General features: G+C 49.1%; 1 long non-coding RNA gene across 1 annotated transcript; it reads left to right on the top strand.

The window, feature by feature from the left end:
* Nucleotides 1–1,137: 1,137 nt before the first annotated feature.
* On the top strand, nucleotides 1,138–8,007 carry LOC108641336. Its single transcript, XR_001921901.3, has 3 exons — nucleotides 1,138–1,310; nucleotides 3,961–4,383; nucleotides 6,882–8,007. It is a non-coding gene; the product is annotated as an uncharacterized LOC108641336 (long non-coding RNA).
* The last annotated feature ends 209 nt before the right edge of the window (nucleotides 8,008–8,216 follow it).

Genomic DNA, 8,216 nt, shown 5'->3' on the forward strand with positions numbered 1-8,216 from the left:
GGGAGCATTTTGCAGCAGAACCACTTCTCTGGTGGGCTCTGGTTTCTCTGATGGTGGAAGTAAGGCTCCCCCACATGTTTGTGCTCCTGCCTTGGGGCAACTGGAAAAACTGGTCCCTCTCCAGAGCTATGGGGATGAGGAGATGAATTGTCCTGCACAGCAGATGGAGCAGACAACCCCAGCTGAGAGCTGCATGTCCTGGGGAGCCGTGCTCAGGAATGTCTTGCGACTGTGGCAGTTCTGGGCCCTTTCTCTAGTCGTTGTCCTGCTCTTTGGGCTCTGCTGGTGCCTCCAGAAAAGAAGCTGCCAGGATGTCAGCAGCAGTTAGAAGGAGAGCTCCAGCAGTGACATGGGGGTGGAGGAGGAAGAGGAGGAAGTGCTGAGGCGGTGGAGGTACTTCCACGGTGGTGGATGGTAGCCACTTCCTCCATGTTTTCAGGGAGCTCTTCTGGAATGATTTCTCCCTGGTGCTGCTACAGCCATCAGGATGAGCAGTGCCCTTGAAAGATGGAGCCTTCATGAGGACTGTGTTCTCTGCCCCCTCTTTGTTTCCCTGCAACCTGTCTTTGGGACACACCTCCCACCTTGCTTTAGGTACTGTGGAGCAGATGCTGGCAAGAGACATCATCGTCCGCACAGAGCTGGAGTGTGCCTTTGTGAGGGAATGGCTGCTGGAGAACACACTGTGCTCCTTCCACCACCCTGAGGATGCCTCAATCACCCCCTCCCAGGTCACGGTGCTGCCCTCCTCCCACTGCTGCAAACTCTGACCAGTTGACACCTTCAAGTGGACTTCTGTCATTGTGTTGACATCAGGCAGGGAGAAAGGTCCCTCAGACAACTTCCTAAGGATTTGGTAGACCAAGGCTGCCTTTATTGGCTTTTGTTTTCTCTCCTACAGGATTCTTATGCTCAAGTCCCATTAGCTCATCTCACGGTAACATATTCTTCCTTCATGGGTCCTTAAGATTTTAAGCTGCATCATTTGGTTTTAAACTGTTTTAGGACAAAATGCATGGGTTAGAGTAGGTAGAGCAAGCATGTGAGAGCCGAATTCTGGCCTGAGTGCAACCACTGGTGCTCCACTTGCTCTCTGGGCAAGCACGATACAGCAACACCCCTCGTGGTGCTCTACAAAGTTGCCACAGCACCTGGGGCCTGAGGGCACTGGCATCTTCTGAGGGGAAATTCTGGCCAAAGCACCACCTCCTGGGGGGAACATGTCTTTCTGTTTCTGAAGGAGACCCTTGAAACTGCTGAATCTTCCCCTGGGAGTCTGGCAAGCTGTGGGTGAGAGACAGAGGCAAGAGGTGAGGCAAACAGCTCCAGTGCAGCAGGGAGCACCCCATGGGGCTGTGCGTGGGGAAGGTGTGGGAGAGGAATGGTTGGCTGGCTCAAAACAACCAGGTGGGAAATGGGGGTGGAAGCAGGGCGAGCTCTGTGTCAGTGGGATGGCTGCTGCTCCACATGCCTGTGGGCCACACTGAAATGGCGGCGGCCAAATGCACAGCCTGTCCCAAAATGGTGGATCGACCCACAGCCTGCCCCAAAATGGCGGACTGACCCACGGCCTGTCCCAAAATGGCGGACTGACCCACAGCCTGCCCCAAAATGGCAGATTGACCCACAGCCTGCCCCAAAATGGCGGACTGACCCATGGCCTGTCCCAAAATGGTGGACTGACCCATGGCCTGTCCCAAAATGGCGGATTTACCCATGGCCTGTCACAAAATGGCACTGCATATATTAACATTCTATAGTTAGTGCATTTATCCCTGGCTGTCCTGAACCTGCTTTCCTGTTGCTCCAATAAACTGTTCCAGGATCATTTCTGCGTGTGGTGGTACAGCTTGTAATTAGCTGACCCTCATATGCTGTATGCAGCACAGATAAATATGGACAAACTTCACTGAGATCTCCATTCATTCAGCAACTGCTGAAAGCACCGGGTGGTTTGGGAGCCTGGTGCATTTGTCTGTCACTATGAGCTGCCCCCCACCCCTGCAACAATGCACAGCCAAGAAGAGGAAGAAGTTGCCTATGTCCACCTCTTCTAATTAAACATTACAGGGGCTGGTAACACAGACACAAAGCTTGGAGCAGCAATGTGAACTCCTCCTCGCCTCAGTTTGCTGCTAGAGGGCAGACACTGGAAGTTCTAACATCTGCTCTGAAGGGACTGGAGCACTGAATTTTACTGCAGGGTTCTTGCAGGACTTTAAGTAGGTCTCCTTGGCCTTCTCAGCTCCTCACTTGTAAAATGAGTGCAAGAGAGACTGCTATTTCTGACCCACCCGAGGGAACCCACAGTTACAATGTTCAGCTGCTGAAATCCTCCCCCTGGAGCACCTCCGAGCAACAGGGAACTTCGGGTTTATTTTTTTTTTCTTCAGATGGAGCAGCTAAATTCATCCACCTCAAAAGCTCTCCAGGATCCTTCCCTCAAAGGCTAGGGAGCCAGAGAAGGAAGGAAACCTGAACAGGCACTTTTGCCTTTCTAGTTGTGGAGAATCAAAAGCAGGTTGTGGGTTGTGGGAGGAAGGAGATGAGAGGCCAGAGGAAGCCAGGAGCTCAGCAGCCAGAGGCCAGATGCCCAGGGCTCTTAAACTCCTCTGACAATCTCCCCCCATGGTCTCAACAGTGTTTAAACATCCCAGACAGGGCTCAAACATGACAGAAATGAGGCTGTGTTTGTCTCCCGGGGGATTTCTGATCATTGTCATTGTGCAACAGGTACAGAATCCCAGCATGGTTTGGGTTGGAAGGGACCTTAAAGACTATCTCATTCCAAAACCCCACAGGCAGGGACACCTTCCACTAGGCCAAATGCAATGAAAAAACCAGTGACCATAAAGGTGATGGAGATCACAGACTTAGGCTCAGTCCTCACTCTCCCACAGGCCAGGTTGCCAGATATTGGGTGAAGCAAAACAACATGGCTTTTTGGTTATTTGTGGAAAACTCTAGTGGTGTTACATCTTCTGAAGGTGGAAGAAGCATGAAGGGACTCAAAAGACGACTTGGCAAAGGGAAATGGAAGTGAGACTATGCTGCCACCCCTCTGAAAACTAGGAAAAGGTCTTTCAAGAGCAATCCCTGTGAAGTGAGCACACGTTGTTTGTGCAGCAACAGGAAAGTGTAACCTGAGCAAAGCACCTTATCTCTGTGACACCTGGAAGGCGACTTGTGAGTCGTTATCGATGAGAAATACTTTGATCTACCAGGTGGGAGCAAAATGAAGCGATGCCACTTGTTTCTCAGGAGACTTCTCCACTCTGAGCTCCCCTGGCCCACCTGAGCTCACCTGCGACATCCAGCTCTCGTTTCAGATTCCCACCCCAGCAAAGCACCTGCGGAGCTGAAATCTACCTTGAAAAGCAACTGAAAAAAAAAAATCAAACAGAAGAAGAAACTTTCTTTTGTGGCAGGCAGAGAGGTTTGGCCAGACAGCAGAGCCCTCTTCAGTCCAGTGATGGGTAGTGAAGAGCTGGTTGAACCAACGTGACCTTGCAGGCACTGGCAAATTCCCAGTTGGGCCAAACTGGGGTTTTATCTGGTGCTTGGGTCTAGCAGGCACTAGTGTCTTCAGGACAAATGCACCCACTCACTGTAGATAGAAGACAAGGATCTATCAAAAGCAGAGAGTGGGAAATGCATCATACAATCACAAATCACAATTCTAAGAGGAAGAATTTTTTCATGGACAAATCTTGGGGTGGAGAAGAAAAAAGAAAGGACAAAGGGAGGGATTCTAAAGCTAATAAATAATTTTTTTTAAAGTGATTTAACAAAACATGTCATCATGTGACAAGGTAGTTTTTCTTGCAAGCAGGTGCACTGCAGTTTTAGAAATATTAAATCTTAAGAGGTTTGCATTGCACAATAGATGGCAGCCAGAAAGCATGTTGATGTTTTTTGGCAGTGTTTCAGATGTCATGGTATTTTTTTTTTTCTTTAAAGCTTCCATCAGCAGGAGGGAAAGCCGTGCCAAGGAAAAGGAATCAAATCTGGATGCAGCAAGACTCACATTCAGGCGGAGGCTCCCTGCCAGATGCTACGAGGCCAAATCGGAAACAACCACATTGAGCTCATTATGAAAACTGCACAATCAAAAGCCTGCAAAAAGGCAAAAAAAAAAATTAATCTGTTTAATACTTAGCTAAATTCTCGACTGTTGAACTAGATTTGAAGAAAAATTCATCATAATCCCCTCTTCCTGTTGAGAAATTCCTCCTTGTTCACGAGATGTCCATGAGATGGCAGGAGTGCACTCTCCTGCAAAGGCTGAAGGGACCGTGACACCGGCGCAGTTTCCTCGCTCCGGATATGGGCACTGCTGAGAAAACACTGATTTATCTTTCTATTTATTGCTGCTGGAAAGAGGTAAGGAAGCGGCATGAATGGGCACATCTTCAGACAAGAAATCCACTGGTCCAGTTTCCTGAGGATGGGAATGACTCTCTTTCATAAAATGGTTTAGATTAAAAGGAATCTTAAAGTTCATCTCATTCCAATCCCCTGCCAGGGCAGGGACAATACTCTGGACTGGGTTGCTGCAAGCTCCATCCAGACTGGCCTTTTATACCTCTTGCTTTCAGCAGCCTCTTGCTTTGGGTGACATAAGCCTGCTCACTGCAGGCCCTGAATCTACAAGGTCATCCCATGCTGTGCACGAGAATTTGGGAAGGGGCACCGAGAAACTGAAGGAGTGCAGTGAGAAAAGGATGCAGACATCTGCCAGAAAGAAATCTGGAGGCTGGGATTTAGAAATCACAGCTCCGGTATTTGTGGCTGGGGATGACTATGGAAAGAGCCCCTCAGGGATGTCCCAGTTTTCAGCTGTTTATCATCCCAAGTTCTCCACTCAACTGGGGCACAGCTGTGAGCCCGCCCCTGGTTAGGCAGGACCCATGGCAACCCAGCTGTGGCCCAGCCAGGCCAAGGGATGGGCTGGCAGTTGTGCAAGTGCTTCCCTTGGCCAGGCTGCAGAAGCAACATCCCTACAAGAGACTGGTGTTCATGCCTGAAAAGAGCTCAGCTGCCCTGCCCCAACAGCTTCAAGAGAGCAGGTTGCATGAAGGAGCTGCTCTTTACATGCTCAAGGAGCATTAAAACCAGGGGATCTTCCAAGTTTTCATCCACTGGTTTGCCAAATCCATGCTGCCAGGACAGGAAAGCAAAAAGGATCATAGAATCATAGAATGGTTTGGGTTGGAAGAGACTTTAAAGATCACTGAGTTCCAGCTCCACTTCCATTATGAACTCCAGCAGTCTCACACTGGGTCCTCTCTAGCAGAGGGTATAATTGGGACATGACAGCCCACACCTCTTCCCACTGATCCTCTCACTGCATCTGCACTGTGGGAGGGCTTAGGAGATGCTGAGGGAGACCCCAAAGGCTCAGAAGATCTGTATTTTTTAGCAGAGAAAAGGCCCATTCCCTTTCCAGTGCCCCATCCCACAGCAGGCACTGCCTAGCAATTCCCAGGGACATCACTGAAGCCTGTAAACAGCTCTGCTGCAGGGAGACACTGCCCTCTGCAATGACCAAGAGATGATGTTGGTTAACTTTTCTTCATGTCTCCTTTCATCTTCCTGTAGATGTGGCACTTAGGGAGATGGGACAGTGGTGGCCTTGGCAGTGCTGGGGAAGTGGTTGAACTCCATGATCTCAGAAGGATTTTTCAACTTAAATGATTCTGTGATTCCTTACCCACCTCCTGGCTTTCAGGCTTTGGAATTCATGATCCCTGATGTGATTTGTAAGGTCGCTTTCCTGTTTTTTCAGTTCTCTCATTATACTGCATGAGACATCAATTGGTATCCCAGCTCCTGGCTGCAGAACCAGCTTCACATCGAGACACACGGACCCAGTGCATCACATTGTACAGGTGAATCATCTCCAGAAGCTGATGTTTGACTGCATCCATGGACACTTGGCTTCCTGGTTGTAGATAATGCTCAAAAAGCAGTGGGACAGGAGCAGTGTGAATCCATCAGTGCATGACCCAATTACAAAAAAATCCTTCCCTGTGAGGGTGGTGAGGCCCTGGCACAGGGTGCCCAGAGAAGCTGTGGCTGCCCCATTCCTGGAAGTGTTCAAGGCCAGGTTGGACAGGGCTTGGAGCAACCTATTCAAGTGGAAGGTGTCCCTGCCCATGGCAGGGGGATAGAATGAGATGATCTTTAAGGTCTCTTCTAACCCAAACCATTCTACCATTCTATGATTCTATGACCTGGCTCCTGAGAACCCACAGAGCCCTGAGGACGGCAAGAGGGTGTCATCAGGATGCAACAGCTTTGAAAATGAGGGGAGAATAGGGTGGGAATTGTCCCCCCCATGAGATCTCTATCACTCACGAGGTTAGTGCCCCATTTCCAAACACATGCAAACCCACAGGACTTGGCACTCCAGTGCTAATCTTGAACCTTCAGCCTGACTTGAATCACTGCTGCTCTCTCCATTGTTTAAATAAATTATTAGAAAACCTCTGCCAAATGCATAAATCCCATCCTAATGCCCCCTGATGTCAGAGGGAAGGTGCCTGGTAACATTGTTGGTCCTTGGATCAGGCCTCAGAAAAGCAGCTGCAAGATATTAACCCACAGGCTCCGAAATTCATCTTTGCTTTAACTCGGTCTAAACCTTTGTAAATAACTCACGATAGGTCAGGGAAAAGAGAAGCCAACAGCTCTGAACCGGCTGTGTTCCCCTGTCCTATAAAATCAGCTTACACTCTTTGGAGAGAGGAAACAAATTCACCCAGAGTGGTGGCAGTTCCCTTCCCACAAACCAAACTGTTCAAGAAGCACAGAAATCACTGTGATGTTGCTTCACCTTTTTCCAGGGCTGATAACAATTTTCTCCTTGTTCTGCTCAGCATTCCCACAGTGACTGTTTCCTATCACTTCCCAATTGCCAAGAAATCCCCTCCTGCTGCTGCAAGAAGCGTGACAGCTCCTAGCAACTGTCTCCTCATGGCAGGTAAAAGCAAGGTAGGAGAGGAGCAGGTATGTTTTCTTCTGGCATGAGATATCATGGGCAATGTGGTCATCTTGAGGGGTATCAGGCTTTAGGAGGGTGGGTCTGTCCTAGCTTGGGGGAATCATGCCATCATCCTCTGGCTTCAGTTGTGCCAACCAGCACCCCAGAGTGCCACATTAAGATGAATTATAAACTGAACACCAATTTCTTTTGTTCTTTAAAGCGGTTCTGAAGGGGCAGGTGCTGTTACCTGGCTCAGCTGAGAAAATCGCTCGGCGCTGCAGCAGTTTGTGTCGTGATTATCAGCTCCCCAACTGGGAAAACAATGGTTCAATAGGGAATTACAGAGGTGGAACAGAGTGAAGATGGGCGGTGATGGCTGAACACCATGTGAAGATCTCCACAGGCAGAAATATGGAAATTATAGCATATTTTCCACGATGCAAAGGGCAGGATTCCCGTGCAGTGTTGGCATATGCAGAGCAGCTGGGAAAGGTGGGGATGGAACGTACCACGCTGTCACTTCTGGGGAAAGCAGCCAAATGCACTGACAGTTCTCATGTAGGCTGGCTCCAAACCAAATGGCTTCCCAGCAGGATTTCCAAATTACTGCCTTGACCACCACATGTGCTTCTTCCACGGTCTGAAAATCCATCTATGTAAATGAACATTCCTTCACTGTACCAGGATAATTAATTTCTGCCCTAAAGTGCTGCTTTCCAGTTCGCATTTCTCTGGTCCCTGTGAGGATCTTAACAAGGCTGAGAAGCCTCAGGCCTCACCCTGCCTGCATCGAGAGCTGTTTAACTGCTTGTGACTTCTCTCCCAAACCTTGGAGGGGGCACCTCCACAGGCCAGAGCTTTGCAGAGCCCATCCAATTGCATTGCAGGGATGAAGGGCATCCAAGGGCTTGCTTAAAGTGCTGCTGAAATGTGGTCTCCTCTGGAATGAAACACAATCATTGATTAACAACATGCACAATTAGCCTTTTAAAGTCCAGCTTGAGGAGAAATTGCAGACAGGAGCAGTCATGGCATGAGGAGGGCAGAGCATCTGGCTCCAGATCACTGCTGAATTAGGTGTCGGAGCAGCCTGGATCCTAACAGCTGTGTTAAACCAGGTGCACTGCTGTTTTCCTATCAACAGGGATTACATTGGTTAAAACCATTTATTTGATACTGACTAATCGAGGAAGGCCCAGAGGAGCTGGGAAATGAAAGGGGTAATCAG

This window comes from Manacus vitellinus, unplaced genomic scaffold (genome assembly GCF_001715985.3).
Source record: "Manacus vitellinus isolate BGI_N305 unplaced genomic scaffold, ASM171598v3 scaffold_6_pilon, whole genome shotgun sequence".
NCBI lineage: Eukaryota > Metazoa > Chordata > Aves > Passeriformes > Pipridae > Manacus > Manacus vitellinus.